Source organism: Aedes albopictus, chromosome 2, assembly GCF_035046485.1.
Source record: "Aedes albopictus strain Foshan chromosome 2, AalbF5, whole genome shotgun sequence".
In the NCBI taxonomy this organism is placed as follows: Eukaryota; Metazoa; Arthropoda; class Insecta; order Diptera; family Culicidae; genus Aedes; species Aedes albopictus.
Genome location: NC_085137.1, coordinates 172,686,429 through 172,711,491, shown reverse-complemented (window position 1 = coordinate 172,711,491; position 25,063 = coordinate 172,686,429). Strand labels below are relative to the sequence as shown.

Genomic DNA, 25,063 nt, shown 5'->3' with positions numbered 1-25,063 from the left:
ACCGGGAGAAATCTGTGAGTGAATCCCTTCAAGGAATCCCGGAAGAAACTATGGGAGATTTTCGGTACGAGTTACGAGATAGATACTGATAGAAATCCTTAGAGAAATTTTGGAGCAATCCCTGAAGGAATCCTGACAGTAATCACTGACGGAATCCCGGGAGGAATCTCTGAAGGGATCCCGGAAGAACTTGCTGATGGAATTCTTGAAGAAATACCGGGAGGAATCAAATACGGAACATTGGAAGGATACCCTCGAAAAATCCCTAAAGGAATCCCAGAAAGAATACCGGGAATAATCCGAGAAGGAATTCCGGAAGATATCTTTAAAAGAACTCTATGAGAAATCCAAAAAGAAATCCGGGAGGAAACCCAAGAGAAATCCCCAAGGAAATCCCTAAAGGAAACCTAATAATAATAAATGAAGGAACCCCTGAAAAATCTTGACAGAAATCGTTAATGGGTTCCCGGGAGGAATCAATGTAGTAATCCCTGATGGAATCCATTAAGAAATCCCTGTCGAAAACAAAAAGAAAAAAAACTAAAGGATTCTCGGGAGAAATCACTCAGGGAATTCCGGAACGAACCATACAAGATTTTTGGAGGAATCCAGGAAAGTTATCCTAGAGAAATATCTAGGAAAATACTTGAAGGATTCCCGGTCAGAATGCCGAGTAGCATTCCAGGAGGAAATTCATAATATGTGCAGGGACAAATCTCTAGAATATTCTCGGTAGGAGTTACGAGATGGATACTGATAGAAATCATTAGAGGAATATTTGCTGGAAGTATCCCAGATGGAACCTTTTTAGGCTTCTCAGGAATAACTCCTGGAAGAATCTCAGAGGCAAATTCTGAAAGGAACTCAAAGAAGAATCTCCCTTAGGGATCATAAAACCAAGCCAACACGAAGTCGGCATATGATGTAGAATAGGATGCTGAAGTGGAGGCCATAAAAAATGCACTCCAGGAGGAATCTTCCTAATTGACAAATCGAGAGATAAATTTGTGAAAAAAAATCGCGTAACGGTGGGATTCGAACCCACGACTCCGTATTCATTAAACCGGCGCTGTATCAAACTAAGCCACAGTATAGGTAAGGATTCTGCGGAATGTCGTGGGTTCCAATCCCACAAGAACGCGCTTTTTTCACAAACTCATCTCTTAATTGATCAATTAGCAACATTCTGTGCCTCTTACTACAAGTTTTTCTGTTAAATATCGTATCAACTGAGACAAAGCCTGCTTTTAGGTTTTATGTTGTATAACCACATTCAAAAATATTAATGAACACCTTCCTCTGCAAATGATTATTTTGCAAGTGTATATTGTGTGGCAAGCACGAAGCCCAGGAAATTCAAGGAAAATTCCGCCTATACAGTTGTGGCCATGTGAATTCTCTTATCCTTAATTTGGATATTTTGTATGGGATTGAAAGCAAGTCTTAGGAGGCTCCACATCCTTAAAGTTCATAATACTAGTGAATATTAGTAATATTAGTGAATGAGTGTTTCTTACGCAATCCTTACTGCGGAAGACCGTCAATTTCCCTGCATCTTCATAAGTGTCACAGATAAATCGACTTAAATCATGAAATTTTAATCACTTTCTTAAATTTTCTGGAAAAAAATCTAAAAGTACCTACTAATAGTTTTTAAATTAAATTTGCTTCAAATGTAAGATGAAATTTCAAATAAGACAAGGCAAAGACAACAAAACCGACAAAAACAAGAACTACTATACAACTCAACGAACAACCCAATCCAGCCTAGTCTAAATCATCCCCTTCAATGCTCTCAAAAGTGCTCTTCAAATATTCACATGCACCATTACCTACTGCTTCCCCAGAACACCATATGAATTTCCCAAGAAAACACTCCGAAAATTTTCAACTTTCCCACTGCGAGCAATCCCGAGACCGTGAATAATGGATGATGCGTCTCCACCGCGTTCGACCCGCGTTCTCTACCGCACCGCAGCCAACCAAGCTAGGCTAGTGAAAATTTAAACTGCCCAGTGCTTTCCGACCACCGAACCCGGTCGCTACCCGATTCCTTCCCCAACGGAATGGTGTTGTTTTCCTTTTGACCCTTCGTCCCGTTTCCGTCCCGAACCGGTTCACATCCCTGTGCGGACGCAGATGGGTCAAGTTCCGGTAAAGTGGTGACACGCATCCAAAAACAACGACGACGAATCAACACTTTCTTCAACACACAAATCCGATGTAACATTCATTGTTGTGGAAGCCAGTTGGCGATCGACTTTTGCCTTTTCGGGTTCAAGGTAGGGACCGCCTAATTTGAATAAATTAGTCACGAAAATCGATACTCATATCACGTGGCGCGAGGGAAGGAACCGAGGAATCAAAAGCAGGTGGTGCAGTCTAGGATTTAAGAAATTATATGTACTTTCTTGAAATCGATTAAATTGATAACAATTTCGATTTTCACAAAAATGTTCACAACTAGTTAGATTAGTGAATTATGTATCCCATAGTTTTACCTTCTTAAATCAGTTCAAATCACACGAGGGAAAGGTGAAATTGACGTACCTGAAAAGAGAAGATTGGAAAAATGGTAATTAATCGGTATAATAAAAAAATGTAAAAAATGAATATAAAATTCCCACCCTGTGAAGATCAAATCTAGGTTAAAATTATAAATAGTCCTTATCCCCGTTTCTTAAAAGAAACCCAGACATTTCATGCATTTCCTCCCACCGAGTGGCGCACATTTACGTAAGCCCCCAAAAACACACAGCGATGCGAGCAACAAATTAAGCACACCAGAACCAGAAATGCATTCATATTTCTTCCTGTCGTCGTCGTCGTCGGTCGAACAGCGCAGCGGACAAAACCGGCGACGACGACGACGGCGCCGCCCCGACAAACACCATTAAACTTGACCGTGAAATTCGCGAATTGCTGCGCTGCGTCCTTCCTTGTTATCGCTCCTCCCAACCACATGGTGCATTCTTGCGTAATCTACCCACCATTCCCGAAAGAAACAAGCGCAGCAAACGAATGAAAATGAAAAAAATGAAAAAAAAATGTGGAGTGTGGATGGCGCAATTTATCGACAAACAGGCAAACGCTAACCAGTGCAAAAAGAATGCATTATGGAGCATATGCGCGGGGATGACGCCATCGCGAGCGACACAGTGGATTCGGCTGCGCGGAATATATTTGATTGAGTCACCTAGCAGGGTGGATTTGAATTTTCAAACTCCGCTTCTCATGTGTCACATTTATGGTATGGCTCTGAATATGGTTCAGGATAATCGATCACTCAAGTCTTCAAAACAAAATCATGACATAATTTACACGGTGTTCAATAAGTTCGGATACACAGTAAAATTGAATTTATTGCCCATCTGTAATTCAGTTTTGCAAAGTGAATGTATTAATTGAAAGCTCACATAATACTGATCAAATACAGTATGTGTTTTGAAATAAACTGTCCTTTATCCTTTTGTAATAATTGCAAATGTGCCTCAAGTTACTTTCGGCCGGCACGCGCGTCTGTCATTGGTATTTCGTCTAGTTTTTATTGAGTAATGGTGTTAAGTTAAATCAAATTAGGTTGTTGTCCTCAGCATTAGTGGTAACAACTATGGCCATACGAAACAATCTATAAGATTCAGTTTGGGTGAAGTACGGACTCATTTTATTTTGATCTTTAAAATTGCTAAAATTTCCGCTGTACCTATTTTAATGATTTTTGATTTGTCAAAAAGCAAGGCTGCGTTATATCTCAGTTTTATCCATAGTTTTCTTTTCCAAAACTTGATTTTATCCCTATTGTGGCAAATATGAACCAAAATTGGCTTTATATAATGTATTTATGCCTTTTTCATAGATTTAAGCACATTTTGACTAAACTTGCAAATTTATCACCATATCATCATTGAAATAGCAGTGTAAAGCTTTTGTCTATTAATTTAGTTATTATAATTTAGTATAGTGGGATGTAAACTCAAAAGTCAACGTTTTATACTTCTGTAGCTTGAGCAACTTATCGAAAATTATTCCAGCGTGCCGGAGCTAACAAACTTTAGATACATCTAAGGCTTATAAAAAAAGTAGAAAAAGATTTTATTCAAAATCGTATGCTATATTTGATCAGTGTTATATGACCTTTCAATATATACATTTACTTTGAAAATCTGAATTACAGATGGCCGGGGTTTTGCTAAACCGAACTAAAGACCATTTTTTGAAAAATTGAGTTTTCTTTACCATTGGATGAAGAAATTGATGATCCTCCTTCTATGTAAAAATGCAGTAATTCTGTCAGCTCTTCGTGGAGTAAATTCAAAATTTCTGTTTGGCAGAACATACAAAACATAAAGTTGCATCCAACCAGAGTGAACTGTAAACCATTCCATAGAATCAGCAAAATGTTTTAGTGTTGGTCCAGATGAAGAACATTTCAAGTTATGCTCATCGCCGTTAAATTTCTAACTTCCAACCGACTCATAGTAACAATTTGTGGGAGAATTGAACATGTTATTAGAAATACGGATGTTGGAGGATACCATTATGTTTCGATGGTGCTGATCGCCATTTTTCCAAATCACATTCAGCCAGACCGAACCAAGTCCACTGCATTTTAGAATCTATTTATTCTCAACAATACAAAAATCAACTGGTTTTAAATACCTGCGTTATGTCGACACACCTCATACTGATAATTTAACACAGAAGTCGTCATTGAACAACAAGGCTAATAAGAATAATAAAGCTTGAAAAAAATCAAACACTTGGTTCGCTTTGGCTGATCGAAAAATGGCATTTTAACGAAAACCATGCTATAGAAGAATGTTTATAACTTGATTCAGACTTAACGACCGACCTTCAGCTAAGTAAAATGACCTAGAGCTAACGTGCTTGGTTATCACTTAAAGGACCCAAGTTCGAATCTCTTTAATATTTTCGATTTGTTTTCTGTCTTAGTTCACTTTAGCAGATCATTTTCATGGTTTTCTTCGACCATTATAAATTTGATGTACACAAATTGCTCCATTTTCACATCTCAGGACCTCAGGAAATGCAAAGACATCATTTTACATAATCACTCTTGCTCTGTGCCTGCACATGAACTGCCTATGAAAAAAAAAAAAAACATGTGTGGGAAGGGCTGAGCTGGTTGGGCTTCCGCCGTTCATATTTCAAACTATTTTAAGACCTCCATGCTACCATAATATACGCGTCCTCTCTGATTCATGTAAAGAATTGTGAGTGTTATCGATTTCAACTTCATGGACGATGAAAAATCGAGTTTTTTTTCACAATCCGAATGGTTTTCTGTGAAACAAAGAAACACAGTCAGCCACACTGAACTATAAAGCATATTCCAATATTTTTGTTCAGCCAGAGTGAACTGAGTGCGAAGTACTGAAAAATTAATTGTAATTATATCAATGATTTCAAATAATTTACATGTATTCTTCGTTTCTGATGATTAATAAAGGTTTGTAAGTAATATGTGTGTGGAAAAGTTTCAAATAATTTTAGCTGTTGTTTATTTGTGAGTGGTTGAACTTTAAGCTTAATTATCTCGGAATAAAGTTTTTGGCGCTTAGTTCGGTTTAGCAGAACTCCGGCCAGATGTGAAATTAATTCAAGTAATATGGTGTATCCGAACTTATTGAACACCGTGTATTGATGTCCCCATACCTGTCAGACTGCAAACAATTCGAGGACGTCAGAGGAGTCTCAAATACAATGTTCATAAATAATTCGCTAAAATTGTTTAGGCAAAATTATTTAAACAAAAAAAAAAAATGGAATACGACAGGATTTTAACAACAAAACAATATCTACAATTTCCTTAAAATAATAAGATTGAATAATTGTCCCTAGAATTCTGTTTCCGTCTAGCCCACGTCTTTTTCGGGCACAACCTGAATTCAATTCCCGGCACACCTTCTACGTGACCCTATGGTTCACAGGATGGTCAAAAATTATAATTTGTTCGTATGTGTTTATTGAAAAGTCGACCAAATACTTCGCTATCGAAACCAAATCATGTTTCGATTGAGCATCCTCCCTTGGTAAAGACAACTTGTTATTCACAAAGGTGATTTATTTCATTAAAAGCTTTTGCTGCATTCTTCAGCAGTGAAATCCAATTTTGAAGTGCCACAAAGTGTTTGTGGGATGTGAATTGAAGATTGATTCAACAAGTGAATCTGGAGCGGACCTGGTGCGGTGGTTAGAACACTTGACTATCACGCCGAGGACCTGGGATCGAGTCCCACTCTCGACAAACTCACAAGATGTGAGTTCTTCCTTCGGAAGGGAAGTAAAGCGTGGGTCCCGAGATGAACTAGCCTAGGGCTAAAAATCTCGTTGATACAGATAAAAAAAAAAAAAAAAAAAACAAGTGAATCTGACGAAGTGGAAATTGAACGGTGATGAAGAACAATTCGGCTAGTTGCTGCTTTGGTGCAGTTTGCCTTCGAGGTACGCAAAACGAGGAAAAATCCAACTCATAAGAGGAGTGAAATTCAAACGCGAAGTTCCACATAATTATTCATTTTTCAGTGCTATAGAGGCTGGTTATTGATAGTCTACATCTTTTTACTTGCATTTGATGAGCAATTGACAAAGGGAAATTGGAATATCTGTAATTATTGGCATATGACGAAGTAGATTTTAATGCTAATCAATACATTTTGAAAATTGATCCTTAAAGTATATTTATTAGTCTTTTCTGCACTATATTCATAACACTCAAGGATGTGGTCCGCAACTCTTTCAGAATTTTGACCTACAATGCCCTCAGACTATGGCTTTGCCGACAACGTACTTAGAAAATCTTTTAAAAATGTCCAAAGGAAATTTCTATGAATTTCATTACAAATTCCTCTATGTGTTGAATTAAAATTACATCAGTAAACCTTTCGAAAAATCTGTTGAAAATTTCTTCTGGATTGTCTGTTTTTGTTTTCTTTTCTGAAGATGCCCGCAAAAGTTTTTTTTTTTAAATATTCTGTTGGGAACCAGAACTTCAATTAAAAATTCCCCTATAAAAATTTCCTGATTTTTTTAAAGATCACCATTTCACAGAATAACTTGTTTTCAGAATTTCATAGAAAGTCTTCTTTGACTCAAGAAAAAAATTCACAAAAGTTTAGTCAGAAATTCATTGAAGGATTTCCGCAAGAATATTGAGGAAGTTTTTTTCGGAAATTCTTCCAAGAATTCTGAAATTTCTCTTCAAGAATTTTCAAAATCCACAATAAATTAAAAAACAAATATTCAAAAAAAAAGAAAATATCTTAGAGTTCCTTTGTTTTTTTTTAATTAGAGCTTCAATAAACTTTGTAGGGAATTTTGAAGCTGTAATAAGGAACTTCTTTCGAAAATTTACCAATTCTGACTCAAGGGTACAATGACACATATTGCCCATTTTACTGACATTTTACCAGCTTTGCTGGTATGTCTGAAACATACTGGAAAAACTTGTAATTAGAAGTCACGAAATGTTGTTGGGCCCATATAGCCGAGGCGGTAAACGCACGGGTATTCAGCATGACCATGCTGAGGGTGACGAGTTCGATTCCCAGTCGGTCCAGGATCTTTTCGTAAAGGAAATTTCCTTGACTTCCTTGGGCATAGAGTATCTTCGTGCCTGCCACACGATATACACATGCAAAATGGTCATTGGCAGAGGAAGCTCTCAGTTAATAACTGTGGAAGTGCTCATAGAACACTAAGCTGAGAAGCAGGCTTTGTCCCAGTGAGGACGTTACGCCAAGAAGAGGAGAGGAAATGTTGCTAATTGACAAATTGAGAGATGAAGTTTATGAAAAAAAAATCACGTTCTGGTGGGATTTGAATCCACGACTCCGTAAGTATGTTGTGGATTGGCATCTAAGCCGAAAGAGAGATGAGTTTGTGAAATAGGAGTGTTCACGGTGCGGCTTCGGAGTCAGTTTGACTTTCTATTCCGCAGAATCATTACTTGTTCTGTGGCTTAGTTGGTTAAAGCGCCGGTCTAGCGAATACGGAGTCGTGGGTTCGAATCCCACCAGAACGCGATTTTTTTTCACAAATTTCATCTCTCAATTTGTCAATTAGCAACATTTCGTGCCTTCTAATTACAAGTTTTGTGACTGACTCAAAGGATTGTGCAAGAAATTACTTTAAGAATGGCAAGAAATATCTGTAAAATTCGTCACAACATTCTTATAGACATTCACTTTTTTGAGCGCTTTTTTATTTTTGTTAAGATTTTCAACTAATTAGTCTGGGATATAATACTCAATATTAAAAAAATATTATTATTATTATTATCTTTATTTAAGAGATTTGCAGCCCTAGACTGGCTCATTTCTTTATTAAAAAAAAAAGAAAAATAAAAAAAATAATAAAACAACATGAAAAAGCATGTTGAATTGCTTAATTGAGTCCGCAACTCCCGCTGTTTATTACGTTTCCGAAGTAGAAAACACCCGTTTCACTGTTGTTATCTGCTTCAATATTCTAAGAAAATCAAACAAATGAAATTAGTGTTGTATCCTGTAAATTGTTGAAACTAAATTCTCGAATGACACAGCTAGGCTGTGCATCACTGGCCTAGTAGAATTTATGGAAGGTAATTCCATGAACACGCTCAGGTTTATGATCATTAGCATTAATGAAGCCATTTATAGATATTGCTGAAGATAAACGTGGAGGGCCGTAATTCGTCGAGAAGACAGAAAAGTTATTTTTGAACGAATTCCTAGAGAAAAAAATTGGTGAGTTACTTGAAGCAATATCAACAGTCTCTACCTACAAGATTCTTGAATGACTCGTTTGTGAAACTGCCAAATTAAGTTTCTGTCAAAAATTTCTGGGTAGATTACTGATGAAAGAGTTTTAGGAACGACTCTTAGTGAAACCTTTGATAACGTCTATTAAAACTCAAGATGAATTATTTGTCGTTGTACTTGAATTATTTAAAGACAAAATGAAGGGGTTCAAGGCGGAATCCATGGTTATGGTGAAGAAACAGCCGGAACTCCTTGAGGTCCCTCGAAGGAACCTCAGGAAAAAGAAAGAACTTGTAGATCAATCTGCGAAGGTACTACTGAAGGAATTTCAGAAGGAGCTCCTGAATGAATGAAAAATCGGAAGGAATTTATGGATGAATTCAAAGGGAACTTGGGAAGGAAAGCCTAAAAAAAATAAATAGAGGATTATCCACTATATAGCAAGCGAATTCACTGGCATGTTTTTTACTAACTGAACTTCACCCACACGCAGAGAAATCTACGGTAAAAATAATTATGTTTGACGTAGAGTCAAAAGGAATTTGACATTGTTTTGACCACAATGAAAATGTATGTTTGATTTTACAATCCTGTGTGATTGTTTTTACAATCCTGTATTAATTGTATCAATCGGAAATATGATTGAAGTAACAATAGTTTCAGGCTTTTGACGTGGGCTGTCAAGCTTGACATCTACAATAGTTTTAAAAATAGTTTTCTTATACTTTCAATAATATACTCATTGGAAAACAACATGCTTGTTTTTCCACTGGGTTATTATTTATATAAAAAAAGAAAAAAAAAGTTCCTTACAGAAAAATCAGGGAATCTCCTGATTTATGAACCTTACAACTTTTCAAAAATGTCTTCCTTTGTATTCTGCAAGCCGCAATAATTGAAGGTGATTTTCAATTATGCTTTTCATATACAACAGCATTGCATAACTTGAAAATTATCATGTTTCCAGCAGCAAAGTAGTAAATGCTTTGCAAAACAAATGATTCTGCTTGGTTTAACAGGGCCAAGGGAAAACATTTGCATCAAAATACTCTGCTTGATTTCATGTTAAATATTGTGGTTTTTACAATCCTTTTTGACGCCGAGAGAATGGTCAGTTAAATTGACTTAGAAACAAAGTAGAAATATGGGTATTTCCACAAAAGTTGCCATAAAACACTGGATTGTTAAATCAAACAGAATTTTACATGGATTTTAAATTAGCAAATCTGTTTGAAACTATAAGAATTCGCATATTTTCAAAAGAATTTCAAAGTGTTAATTCAACAAACACATGAACAAACATTATTGTAGTTTCAATGTGAACACTTTTCTGTCCGTGCAGTTGTATATATAAACTAAAAAATATAAATTTAAAAAAAATGAACGGAGACGCATGGCCGGTCATTCCATACGTATATGAGCACAAAACTTGAAATTTTCAAACAAATGCAGCTCAAAAACTATATGATTCGTAAAAGTAGATAAACCTTCAATAAAAAAAATATAAAAAAATATTGTCGTTGTGAAAATCATAAAAAACTGACATTTCGACCATTTTTTGCATTTTTTGCGATATTCTTTTTTAAATCGTTTCATTCGTGAAAAAAGATTGCAGATCAGTCGATTGGTTCAAAAGTTATGACAGTTCGAAAATAATAAAAAATATCATTTTTTGGACCACCTTATTTCCAAAATGGCCACCCTAATGGCGAAACAAAAAATTACGGGTCTGATTGTTTTTGATAACGATCATTCCTACCAAATTTGAGCAATATCGTAGCAATTTTATTTTAGAGTCTATCCATTTTACCATGGAATGGCTGTATAAAAAAAGGAAAACACTAGTTAAAATGTTCTTGTCAATTTTGGAATTGACTCTTTGGAATTCTCTGAATATAATTTTAAGAACCCTGGAAATTCTGTCAATCGTGAATTTTAGAATAATCATTTATATTTCATGTTGCAAAACTTTGTTTGACTTTTTTCATTTCTCAGATTTCATTTGTTTTTTCGATATTCATCTAACTAAGAAATAGACGTAAGAAATAAGCACATCAAACAACGTCGTTTTGTATCATTTTTGGATCATACAGTGATGCGTTTTTTTAAGTACATGGAGGAATATGTAAAATTCACTTCAAGAATCCTTTGGGAGGTAACATACCTTACATTTTTTTTGGCAATGTTCGAGTAAGTTCTTGAAATATCCCAGAGAAAATTCTGACAAAACTCTTGTGCAAATTTCCGGTAGAATCCCTAATTAAATGCCAGGAAAAAACACAAGGAAAACAAGTCTGATGTAACCCTTGAAGAACACTTTTTTTGTAGAATCGTTAGATATATTTCTACAGGATACATAATTGAAAAAAATTAAATGAAATCTTGGATAAATCTCTAGGGAGCTTAAGATGAATGCTGCTTAGTGCTTATGGAATCTCATTGGTACAATACAATTCTCACGGATTGTATTACAAAAAATCTCATTTTTACGAACAAAAGTCTACGAAGGGTAAGGGATCTGAGTTGACCAGTGACCACTGGTTCATGGACGTACTCTAGTACACACAAAGGAATATCTGATGTAATCTCTGATGAAAAAAATACTAAAGCTGTGCAGTAGGGTGGCCCACACATATATGAAAAATAAAAAAAATCGAAAAATACCAAGTCTTGCTTCTTGAATCAGTTGTTTTTAGACTCCCAGAAGCTACATTCAAAATTTGAGCAAAATCGGTCAAGCTTAAGGGGGCGCTCAACAGGTTTGAAGTTTGTAGGGGAAAACTTGGCCAAATGTATGCAGAAATCTCAAGTTTTCGACTTTTGCCGCTAGGTGGCGTTGTAAGCGTTCATTGATTAAACCCTTTGGTATTCTTGTAAATGACTATATGCCTAAAAACTTTGTCGAAGACCGCAAAGTGATCCGATGGCTGTGATAAAAAAAATATACCCTAGGCAAAGTGAGGCGGAGTGTTGAGATATCATTATTGATATTATTCCTTTACATGTACACTCCCGATCAAAAGTTTTGGGTTACCCCCTTAAAAACATGTCACTTTTTATGCCCATATCTCCGCTTATTTGCATCCGATTTCAAAATCCTAGGTCTCATTCAAAAGGTAATAAGTCAAAGTAACTTTGAACATGATTTGGGTCAAACTTTTGCAAAAATATTTGTATGTAAAACTTACCGAACTTGGCTAAACAATCTAGGAAAAAAGTTATTAAGTAAATTAACACTTGATGTCATCGACCAAAAATTAGGGTCACCCCTTAAAATTATGTATCGGCGAAAAGTTTGGGGTTGCTTTCGTAAAACACCGAAAAGTGATTTGTTGATATCTTTGTCATGTTTTGAGGGGGTGACCCCAAACTTTTGATCGGGAGTGTATGTACTGTAAAATAACAATAAAGTTTATCCTCACTTTACCTAGGGTATAACTTTATTACCACACGTCGGATCACTTTGCGGTTTTCGACAAAGTTGTTAGTCACCTACGATAATACCAAAGGGTTTAATTGTTGAACGCTTACAGTGCCACCCAGCGACAAAAGTCGAAAACATAAAATTTCTGCATACATTTGGCCACGTTTTCCCATACAAACTTCAAGCTTGTTGAGCGCCCCCTTAGGCTTGACCGAGTTTGCTCAAATTTTGAATGTAGCTTCTGGGAGTCCGAAACAACTGATTTAGGAGGTAAGACTAGGAATTTTTCGAATTTTTCGTTTTTCATGTATGTGTGGGCCACTTACTGTGCAGCTTATTTAAGGACTTCTCTTCTTTTTTTTTTGGAAAAATCTTAGATACAGGCTGGTGGAAATATTTCTTGAAATCCCAATAGAAACTTCTTGTGGAATCTCAACTGAACTTTGCTGTGGAAGATTTAGAAGAATTTCAGGCTTAGAGAGGATTTCAGAACTAACACACACACACACACACACTCATAATAAGAACCTTATTAGAACTAAATTGAAACTTGAAATTGTTGGTTGGGTTGTTGAAAAGTTGGAGAATTTTCTAGTGAACTCACTGGAGAAATTTAAAACAACTCTTGAACCATTCCTGGAGAATGGTTAGCGAAAGCCCATAAAGAATTCTTGTGAAACATTTTTGGGGCAATTTGTGAGCGATACTGCAGAGGAATTCCAGGTGAATTCATAGGACGTCAGCATAATTTCGTTTGATGAAGTAAAGTAGTGTTTAACATAACGAATGCCACTTTTGTCCATGTAGTCCTATCCACTTTTTTGCTTCTGAGTTGAGCAATAATTCCTAACTCAAACTTGTTTCATTATCCCTAGGTTTTCCACAACTTCTTTATACGGAGTTTCCAGTTAGCCTAGTGGTTAAGGCTATGGGTCGCCAATCCGAAGACGGCGGGTTCGATTCTCGTTCCGGTCGGGAAAATTTTCTGGACTCCCTGGAAATAGTGAATCATTGTATTTGTCTCACAATATATAAATTTATGCAATGGCAGGCAAAGAAAGCACTAAAAATTAATAACTGTGTATGTGCTTGAAGAACAGTAAGTTGAAGCGAGGCAGGCCAAGTCCCAGTGAGGACGTAGAGCCATAAAGAAGAAGAAGCTTTATTATGAAGGTTTTCATTCCGTTGATGGATCATTTATAGCGTGACTGTTTCTATTGATAACCTGTTGACACAGCTGGGATTTGAAGAAGAAACTCAAATTCGCAATGGTAGTTCCACTCTTTTCACAGGTCGGTGTAGTCTACCCAGACTTTGTGGCTTGTGACCACATGTAGTGGTATTCCCCACACTAATTAGAAAATTCTAATGTTCGAACTGCGGAGAAAATAATCATAAGTAAAGTTTTAGGGATTTTCTACACAGAAAAAAATATGTAATTAAAATTCAGCGAGAAATGATGCACATAAAGGAAATGCTACAGTTGGTGCACTTTTACATGAGATATAATGTAAAATTACATTACGATCGTGAAAATTTCCGCCAACCATCGCGTAAACCGTCATGGACACCAACCGGTTACGCGAGTATTAGCGGAAATTTACATGAACGTAACGTAATTTTACATGATATCTCATATAAATATGCACTAACTCTAGCATTCCCTTTATGTGCATGATTTTTCGCTGAATTTTACATGAATATTTTTTTTTGTGTACCCGTTTAAAAGTTGTTGCATCACGTGCCCGGCAGATGAATGGGAATGTCAATCTTACCCGTACTGCCGTGGGCAGCATAGTTGTCCCATGTTCTATGGGAATCCCTATTAACATGGGACAACTATGCTGCACACGGCAGCGTAGCTCTCTAAGTAACATTTCTAACAATGTAAATTCAGCTATCAAAGATCGGTAATTAACAATCTCTTGTATTACGTAATTCAGAAAATGTCTGTTGTATTCTGCTTCATCCCAAAATTCTTCCACTCCACTCTACAGGAAAACCACTGATTCCAAAAAAATCAGCTGTAGATCCCCATTCCTCCATAAGAACAGTAATCGCGCACCCCACATGCTCCCCTTCGGGATGCGCCACAGCAGCGCATCCCTCCAATCGCTTTGCACAGCTTCGTCCTACCTTCCAAACAAACGCAACCAACGCGATGCAAGTGGCCGGGTCCGGGTGACGCGCCGCCGCGGCGCATTCGACCGACACTCGTTGACTCGTTTGTCAGCCAACAACAAGGGTTGGTTTCGCGTTTCGCCTTTGGCGGGTCTGTTGAAGAGCGAGCGCGCAGCGTCGCGGTGCAGTGGGAGAACCGGAGCAATTCGCGCCGAGCCGAACAACATCTCCCCATTGGGAGCTGCGCTCCTGTTCGCGATCGCAGTTGCAAGAATTTCCGATGCGCTTTTGCGGCGGCTTCGTCTTTATATTTTGGTTTTTGGTGCCGGTCGGCGGGACTATGCGAGCGAGTTGCATTCACGAGTACGACCGACTTTTCGATGCGCGCTGGTTCTGCTGCGTCGACGACGATGGTGGTGACGGGTGATATATGTGTCAGTAGGTATTTTTTGTTGCGACTGATGTTTGTTTCGGTTTATTGGGAGATTATTTGAGACTTGCTGTTTTTTTTTCGGGGTGGTAAGACAGGTTTTGTTATTTATGAATGCAGCTAAAATTTTTAGCGAATTTGTCATTTGGTTAGCATTTCCGGTTGTGCGGCTGTTTTGTTTATGAGGCCTCCTTTAGCCTTGTGGTAACTACACATGCTGAAGGTGGATGGATTCGAATGCCGGTTTGTTCCAGTTTTGGGAATTACATATTGAGGTTATTGTTTACAGATACATTTTGAATATTACACGTACACAGATAAAAATAAAATGTCGTGTAAGCATTATTTCAAGCCAGGTAAATTTACAACATCATGTAAATTAACAATATACAATGTTCGTTTCAGTTATGTCATTTAATAACTGTGACATAACATGTCATTAAATTCTGTGATATTCAATGCTTTATATATGTGCATTCTATTACATGAATTTACACGTTCCATTCTAACTGTGTAATAGAAACTTATTTTGAATTTTTTTTTTCATTTTTTATTCTTTTTAAAGGATTTTTGTACAACACAGTAGAATATTAAGATTACACGTCATTTAAACTTCAATTCAGCTATGTAAATTTCCATTCATGAAGGATTACATAATCTAACATGTAAATTTGTGTTGAAATCCATGTAATGATTCTGAGTCATGCTGAATTACATTACATATAACGTAAGTTTACCTGATATATCATGTAAATTCTCATAAATAGCTATATTACATGGCAAAAATGATATTGAATGGCATGTAATATTCATTGTTTATATCTGTGTAATTCTGATGTTGATAAAATGCTTTTTTTTATTGATGCTTTGGAAATGCATCCTGCCTAATGTCTAGGTGAATCGATCGAAACATTTGTTCCAATCTAATTTCATAACACGAATTTTCATCAATCACCCACTGACCTGTTCGAGCCGGTACTACAGACAATTAAAGAATGCACAAGGCCATCCTGCCCTGGCTGATAATGAAGAGCAACGCTGCTGCCTGCTTCTACAAGATGGGATGACGCGGCCGGCCAATTTGACATTGACAAATGCACTTGTGCTTGCTGCAGCTCTGCTGAACGAACAACTTTGTTGCACGACCGGGTCACCGGAAAGGCGTGAGATAACTGTTCGTTCGGCTTGCCAAAAATACTCCACCCCATTAGAATGGGAGAGAGAATGCTCTTCTGGGGCCTGGTTGGGTTTTATGCAGGGTGGAGCACACATGCATCCACATGGCTGGGCGGCCAGCCCGCCAGCAGCGCAATTGCACGATGAAATTTCGGCGCAACGCATGACGCTGCTGCTGACCTTGGCCGGTTTTTTTTTCGTGGATGTGTGTTTTTTCGTCGTCGTTTGCGATATGGCATCGTATCATCAAATGACACAAACCGAGAGGAGCTGTTTGCGACAACGATTTATGAATGCACATTCAAGTGTACGTGTGAATGCAAATGGTTCAGCTCATTTGTGTTTTTTTTTTCGGGACAAGTATCAAATAACGATGCATTTGAAGAAGGGAACACAGCTGAGACACCAATAGAATACTTACAATGACTAATCGAAAAATGTTCAAACTAGAAATAACCGACAATAACCGAAATAAAAGACGTAAAATTTCAGAAATAATGATCATTGTAATAAAATACGTCATACTCCTATCAATTATTACTTTCATAATAACTTCGAAAGTTCTTATGAAACATTAATCTGTAGTCTTTGTTTCAGTTGGAAAATTCTCTAATAGAAAAATACGATACAACGTGCTTAACAACTTTTTTTGGGCTATCACCTTGATCAAACACGAAATGATACAATCATTCACCCTATCAGCAAAAAAAAAGAAAAAAAAACGTTTTTTCTTTTTTTTTTTTGACTGTAACAGTTTTCTTTCATTTGGGCGAAACAGGATGCAATTCCTCATTTTTTGGATTTTAATTTTTCATTAAATCCTTCCTCTAAATGTGTATTGAAACGAATTTCAAAATATTGTTTGGTTATTTGATAAAAAAAAACAAATAAACAAAAAAAAATGAGGAAATGCGTCCAGTTTCACCTTAAGGCAAAACTGGATGCATTTCCTTTTTTTTTGTTTTTAAATTTTTTATACTATAACGAGACAATATTGAAAAAATCGGTTTCCATACATAATTAGAAGAAGGATCGAGGAATCTCCAGTTTTTTTCCTGTTGAAAAATGTTTTTAAGTTTTACAGACACCGTTTTTAAACGAAATTTCTAAAAAATATAGTTTATCAATTCATTTTCCTTCCTCAACCTGTGTATGGAAACTGATTTTTAAAATATTGGCTCATTATTTAATAAAAAAATAACAAAAAACCAAACAATATGGAAATCCATCCTGTTTTGCCTTAAAGTAAAACTGGATGCATATCCGTATTTTTTTGTTTTTTTTTTATTTTCTTGAAAATCGGTTTCCATACGCGTTTAGAAGAAGGATCAAGGCGTCTTTTGAACTTTTTCCAGGTATAAAAGGTTTATAATTTTTTCAGAAACTATTTTTTTCAAAATTTCGTTTAACACTTTGATTTTCTATCTTAATATGTATGGAAAACGTTTTTGAAAATGATGCTCCGGTATTTAATCAACAAAAATCAAACTATCTTGGAAAATTAAAATTTTGCTTGTTTATTAACTGTTACAAAAACACTTTACCTTCAAAGTGCGGATAGCACTTGAATCTGTGTGTTTTTTTTTCTTACCCGGTCTCAGTGCTGTTTGGGTGATGAATGTGCAGTATTGACGTGGGTGCTGCAGGTTTGGCGGTACCATTTATGGACGCGGAGATGTCATGGGAGGAGATGTGCAATTGTTGGTAAGTATGATGCAATAACCAACAAGTTTATAGTGCTGCAGCTGCAAGATGGGTTGTTATTGCAAGACAAATTGACGGTGACAACGCGGATAATAGCAACAAAACAGTAAAAAACAGCAAACAAAATTAAAGCTAATTGGAAAATTGATTCTGAATCAAGATTCTTCCAGTAGGGCATTTTTTTATTACCGTACGGATTCGGGCCGATTGTGGCCATTTTGTGGAAAACTTTTGCAACTTCATATTTTTGGATTCCTGAGAAAATTTGCTTTCTTTTACATTAAAAAAAAAATTGCTTCTACGATGCTTCGTTCTTGTGTTATGATTAAAAAAAGGGGTTATATGACACATTTGGACATTTTTCAACAAAATTGGCCAAAACTCAATCACGAAAAAAGTGCACTCCAAAAATTTTAGCGATTAAAGTTTATAAAATAACCTTCTCAAAAATATACTTTTGAAAATTTTCCACGAGTTCGTGCATAGTTTTTCCGGCTTTTCTTTACGAATTCTCTCAACTGTGGAAAATTTTGTGGAAAACTTTTTCCAGTTTTTTTGGATTTCTTTGTTTCTATGATGCTTCGTTTTTAAGTTATGATTTTTCAAAATAAGTAGTGTCAGGGGAAAACAAAAAATTTCCACCTGAGTTTTCCGGAAAAATTGGCGATCATGAATTTTTCTCAATTTTTTTTCTGTTCATATATCTATGAGCCCTGCCTGTGGAAATAGTTTCATGAAAATCTGAGACCCTTCGGCCAAATTGTACAATAATAAAAAAAATCCTCAGTAGGATAATTAGGATTTTTTGGAAATTAGGTAAAAAGGCATTTGTGAATACTGCCAGATATACAAAACAAACTCTTGTTTCAGCTCTAAAGTTGCTGACAAAAATGGCGTTCGGCTGAGTATTCATAAATAAGGTACAAATTAAGTATCATCATTTTTTTATATTTTTGACCATGGCTGCTGAACAAAGCGTATGAAAAAACTGATTTTCTTTATGAAATTGTAACTCAAAAACGGTTTGTTGATTTGAAATGATGTCTCCAAAGATGTTGGAGGATATTCGAAGGACTTTTAGAAAAAAAAATACACTGAGATTACAATATTCTTTGCGGACTTATGTTTGATGTCATATAGTTTCAATGTCCAAAACCCTTACCCTTCGATTTTTTTAAAAATTATTTTTCTGTTATTTTTCGACCGCAAGATTTGACAAGTTGCCCAGGGTGGTCAAATGCTTCTAACTATTCAATCTCGAATTTTTATTTTCCAATGTTTTTTAAAACGTTTCCTGTAGCTTTCAAACACGATGAAAAATTAAAAAAAAAATCCAGATAGAATAGTTAGACACATTTGATCAACCTGGACAACTTGGCAAACTTTGCGATTGGAAGTCAGATTTTTACAGAAAAATAGTAAAAAATCTTGGGATTTCTTGGGAAATATTTACATTTCTGAGAAATGATTGATCCTTTTTTGATAAAAAATGTAATTTCTGCAGCCATAAACAGCTTGCAGAATCATTTAAATAAAACACTCCACAGTTTTCCTCGAAAATTTCTCTAGACAATCTATTTCGAATGAAGCTAGAAAATTTCGGCATGACAAAATGTTCACATTTATTCCAAAACATCTTACAGGATTTCTACAAGAACAAGTGAGGAAATTTTTGAAATTCTTATCTATGATTTCAATGCCTTTATTTGGTGGTGAGGGCCCATATAGCCGAGGCGGTAAACGCACGGGTATTCAGCATGACCATGCTGAGGGTGACGGGTTCGATTCCCGGTCGGTCCAGGATCTTTTCGTAAAGGAAATTTCCTTGACTTCCTTGGGCATAGAGTATCTTCGTGCCTGCCACACGATGATATACACATGCAAAATGGTCATTGGCAGAGGAAGCTCTCAGTTAATAACTGTGGAAGTGCTCATAGAAAAGCTGAGAAGCAGGCTTTGTCCCAGTGAGGAGGTTACGCCAAGAAGAAAAAGAATTGCCACGCTCCAGAAAAAAAATAAAAATAAAACATTGGCATTTTTCTAAATTTGACTTTAAATTTTTAAATATTTTTTTTTTTTTGAATGAAGAAATTTTATTTTTTACATGAAAGTTCGAATAATTTCACAAAAATCATACAATACATCACTAGCTCTTTTCATTTTTAAGTTGTACTGATTAAAAAAAACGATTAAATAACTTAAGCCCTTTTTAAGTTCTATATGTACAACTGAGCAAATTTTTAAAATTCTTGTTAATGATTTAGATTTATTATTTGGAAATTCCAACAACAAGTATAAAAAATTAAATAATATTCATCCTTTTTGAAATCCTTCTGATCTGGGATCATTATGGTAATTGTTTGCACATTTTTTTCTGTTATTTGTCATGATGTTCAATTATTTTTTTTTTGTTGGGGCCATTATTGAATGAGTGCCTATCTTGCCTATCTTTAAGTTATTAAAGGTTTTTTATCATGTATCAATCGAATTTTCCTTCCATTTTTTACATGAAAGTTCAGACAATTTCCCATAATTAGCCAAAACTCGTTCAAAAATGTTAAGTTTTTTTAAATATAAGACTAGATAAATTCTGAATAAAAAAGTTCCCCAAATTTTCTTTAAAATGCAAAGCCTTATAACCCATAAAATTTTATGAGATTATGAGAAGGTACTGCAAGGTTCGAAGACGTGGAGTGGAATATGTCATTTAAAAACCAAAAAAAATGAAAACTTGTTACAGTTTATTCCAAAATTTAGTAAAATAATGCCTGCCTGAAAAAAAAATAGAAAGTTTTATTAATCTTCAAGTTCTTTCTAGAGTGCAGTGCACTAGAAGTTGAGCTGTAGGCCCACAAATGTGACAAATGTGCAAATTGGGATAGTGTGTACTTTGCCTATGGCTTTCTTCATAACATATTCCAAAAAAGTGCAATAAAAATTCCGAGACAATTTTCACAAGAATATCCTACCAACGATCTTACGCATATTCCGCTGTATATTATGGCGCCAAATTTCCAATGATTCAGCCATGAATTCGTCAATAATACTTTTTGCCTTTCTCGTACACTAAGTGTACTGGAAAGGCTATATGTTCACTCCAAAAATGACTTTTTGATAGAAAGCTCGGAGGGTCGAGTCACATATATCAATCGACTCAGCTCGACGAATTAAGGTGATGTCTGTGTGTATGTATGTGTGTATGTGTGTGTGTGTATGTGTGTATGTGTGTGGACAAAAAAACTCACATCACTTTTTGGCAGTAAACCTCAACCGATTTTAATGACCGACGTTTCATTCGACGCGGAATCTGGCCCCATTGTTTCCTATTGAAAATGGTTCGGATCGGTCCAGCCGTTCCGGAGTTATGGCCATTTAGGTGTTCCGGGCAGGTACCCCTGGAAGGGGCCAGATATGAAAATGCACCAAACCCATACATACGACACATCAAACTGCGACGTTTTCCATAACTTGATGAACGGTTAGCAAGAGAATAGTCTCAGACCATATCTGAACCGGTAGTGTTCCGGAACCGGTTCCAGAAGCCCCACCGGAAGTGGCCAAAATATAATAGTTAACCAAACCCATGCATGCGACACATCGAAACGCGGCTTTTTTGATAACCTAATTAACGGTAGGCAAGAAAATAGTCTCAGACCATACCTGAACCGGTAGTGTTCCGGAACCGGTTCCGGGTGTCCTGCCGGAAATGGCTAAATATTAATAGTGAACCAAACCCATGCATGTGACACATCAAATCACAGCTTTTTCAATAACCTGATGACCGGTTATATGGAAAGTAGGCTCAGACCACATTGGGGTCTATCGGTAGTATTCCGGAACCAATTCCGGGTGACCCGCCGGAAGTGGCCAAATATAAAAGTGAACCAAAGCCATGCATGCGACACATCACAGCGCGACTTTTTTTGATGACCTGATGAACGTCTAGCAAGAAAATAGTTTCAGACCTTATTTGAACCGGAACCGGTTCATTGTGTCCCTCCGGAAGTAGCCACATGTAGAAGTGAACTAAACCCATGAATGCGACACATCAAATCACGGCTTTTTTGATAACCTGGCGACCAGTAATCAATTAAGTGGGCTAGGACCACATGAAGGATCTAATTTAAGGTAACATGGTGAACAGTTGGCCAGAAATTAGTCTCAGACCATATCAATGTGTTACGGAACCGATTCCGCGTATCCCGCCGGAAATGGTCAAATGTACAAGAAAACCAATACACGCGCTATATCAAATGATTTATTCGGTTATCTGATGAACGGTTAGCAAGAAAATAGTCTCAGACCATATTTGGGAAAACAGGTCGATTTCGGGAACCGATTTTGGCTATCCCGTCGTAAGTGGTCAAATATAAAAGTCCGAACCTATGCATGCGACACATCAAATCGAGGCTTTTTCAATAGCCTAATGAACAGTTAGCCAGCGAAAAGTCTCAGACCATATTTGGGAGAACCGGTAGTGTTCCAGAACTGGTAACGAGTGACCTGCCAGAAGTGGTAAAATATAGAAGGGAACCAAAGCGGTTTTTTGATAATATGGTGAACGGTCAGCAAGAAAATAGTCGCACGCCACATCTAAGACTAGTACATAATAGTGTTCCGGAATCGGTTGCGGGTGTTCCACCAAAAGTGATTAAATAGAGAAGTGAAGCAAAATCATGCATGCGACACATTAATTCACGGCTTTTTCAATATATTATCGAAGGGTTAACTAGAAGATAGCCTCAGATCACATTAGGAAACCATCGGTAGTGACCTGAAACGGGTTCCGAGTGTCCCGCCGGAATTGATCAAACGTCAATCCATGCATCCAACACATCAATTCACGGCTTTTTAGGTAACCTGATGAACAGACAAGAAAATAGTCTGAGGATCATATTTGCGACAATCGGTAGTGTCATGGAATGAGTTCCAGGTTTTTCGCTGGAAGTGGTCAAACCGATGCATGCGGCTATCAAATAACAGAATCATGCAAGTGAACAAAATCAATGTTCAAATCGTGGATTTGTTTTAAAGCCTGGTAAACGTTGGGTAAGATTAAAAGTTAAGAAATTGTCGAAGTCTTCATATATGCAAGATATCAAAATCATGACCAAAGTGATCTCATCAAATCACACCACTTCAGATTCCTGCGGTGTAAATATGTAGTAGGATGGACCAACCATTCATAAGTAAATTATAATTTGATCGCATCAACACCAGATAAAGTTTTTCCAATCCCTTTTGCGTCTAAAATTACTGCTCACAATTTGGGTGCGGCTGGTTGAGCCCTCGCTCTTCTCATTGCGATTGATATTTGAAAGGAAAATTTCCCTTCTCTGCATTTTTCTTATAAGAAGGTCAACTGTTACGTGAATCGTGGAACCAAGAATAATAAAATATAGCCTGAAGTGTGCCGAAAAAAACTTTGTCAAAGATCGTAAATGATCTGTGATTTTGAATAAAGTTAAGGTAGTCAAGTAGTCAACTGAGAGATCTGATATTTGTCAGCTCTGTTTTGTCGTTGAACATAACATCGGAATGTGTGCTATCAATAAGTTTCCCAAATCTATGACGGCTTTGTTAAAATTGTTGCTTTTCTATATAAAGTGTTCTCAGGATTCAGGAATATATCGGCTAACGTCGATGGAAGGATCATGAGTACATATTCGACGAGAAAGGCACTATCACCACTAGGTGGATTAATCTGGGTTTTTTTTATTTACATAAAACCTCGACTCTTATCATATGTAGGACCAGAATACTGGCACACAGGGTCGTAGAGTGGGCCCAATGTGCCCTTGGCAAACACCCAGATTGATACCCACAACATATGCCCATTTTTTAAGAGTTTTTTTAGAATATGTTTTTTTGTGTTTCGCAAAAAAATCCCCATGTTTTTTTTTTGTGGTTTTTGACGCATTTTTTTTTATTTTCTCATCGTATATTCATTAAGGAATTTCAATACGACTCGTCCAGAAAACCTTAAATTTTCCATCAAAAACTGTTTTAAAATTTTGTAAATGTTTAAAAAAAATGGATTTCATTCGTGAAATCGAACTTCCAACGAATTTTGCTTTGGCTAGCAGTATACTGCCATGTGCAGCATATTGCATAGGTTTATGACAGTTGGGATTCCCACAGACAATGGGACAGTTTGCTGCATAATAATTGAAATTTCAAAAAAATTTCAAAAAAATCCATCCTCTTAAGGATGGATTTTTTTGAAATTTAAAAAAAAAAGAAAATAAAAAAATAAAAAAAAACCTCCTACAAAGTTTTATGAAATTTTCATTTTTTTTTTACAAAACCAAAACTTTTTTTAACTTCTTATTATTATAAAAAAAAATTATTTGATGAGCAGTCACTTCAAATAAACGATTAAAAATTATATGCTTATGTGTAAACAAGCTTTGAATTAGGTATGATAAAAGTTTTGCCAGATGTTTCTGAATTGTATCTTGTATGTATCTTTGTAGTATACCAAACATTTTCGCGGAGGTTTCTATCTACATATATATTTTTATTGAAATTGGTCCTGATATTTTACAGAAATTTAATAATTGCACTAGTTTACAAAATAAAACGAAAGTCGTGAACTTCTGTCAACGACCAAAATTTTTGAAGCATAATTTAGTGCTGATTTCGAAACCGTGCTTCAAAAAAATTAAAGTATAACAGTTTTTGAGTTTTAGCCCAATATCGAGTTTTACAACTTTTTAAAATATAGCATTTGATAAAATTTTTATATCTTGCTTTTTGTTAAAACAATTTTAAATCTTTTTCCATAAATTAAAAGCTGAATATAATACCATTCGATCATCTGCATGCAGGTTGCTGGATGAAGTTCAAGATATTGGCGAGCTTTGGGACAAACTTCTTAAATTTTAGCAAAAATTCCTAAAATATATAAAGAAATGTATTTTTTTTAAATAAGAAAAAAAAAACAATTTAAAAATTCTTTGTCAACGTTTATTTGACATATACTATGTAGCCGAGTTACAGTCAAAAAATCAGCTCAATCAGAGCATTGATTACGGAGAATGAGATGTGTGAAGTGAGCGACTTTGCTAAAAAATAGAACAAAAATCGATTTCAAATCATCAACCTTGTATGGAAAAAATTACCACTCTACTGTAATTTTTTTCCTTAGCGTTTTCGAACTTAGGGCATGATTCTACACCAAAAACGATCATCAGCTTACCGAGTTCGAAAATGCTGTAAACTAGTGTTGATAGAAAAAGATACTAAAATTTCATTAGACCTGCGAAGAAAAAATCTCCAAAAATATATCATATTTTTTATGGATTTTCTATTTGTATTATATTTTATAGATTTTTTTCAATACATCTGCAGGCACAATTCCTCTGGATACACTACATCAAACGGTAGAATTTCCTCCATAAACTCAACCAATGTAAATAAAAATAAACCAAGTTGAAGTTTATC

General features: G+C 36.0%; 1 protein-coding gene across 6 annotated transcripts in view; it reads right to left on the bottom strand.

Moving 5' to 3' along the window:
- Window positions 1-25,063, bottom strand: part of LOC109398630 (zinc finger protein chinmo) — a 309,562-nt gene that overhangs the window by 184,405 nt on the left and 100,094 nt on the right. The window contains exon 1 of one of the 6 annotated variants that reach the window (XM_029859147.2): window positions 15,701-16,331. The exons of the other annotated variants lie outside the window; for them this stretch is intronic. The gene's annotated coding sequence lies outside the window, so the exon portion shown is untranslated. Of the gene's footprint in view, window positions 1-15,700; window positions 16,332-25,063 lie in introns of those variants that run through there. 6 annotated transcript variants of the gene reach the window in all.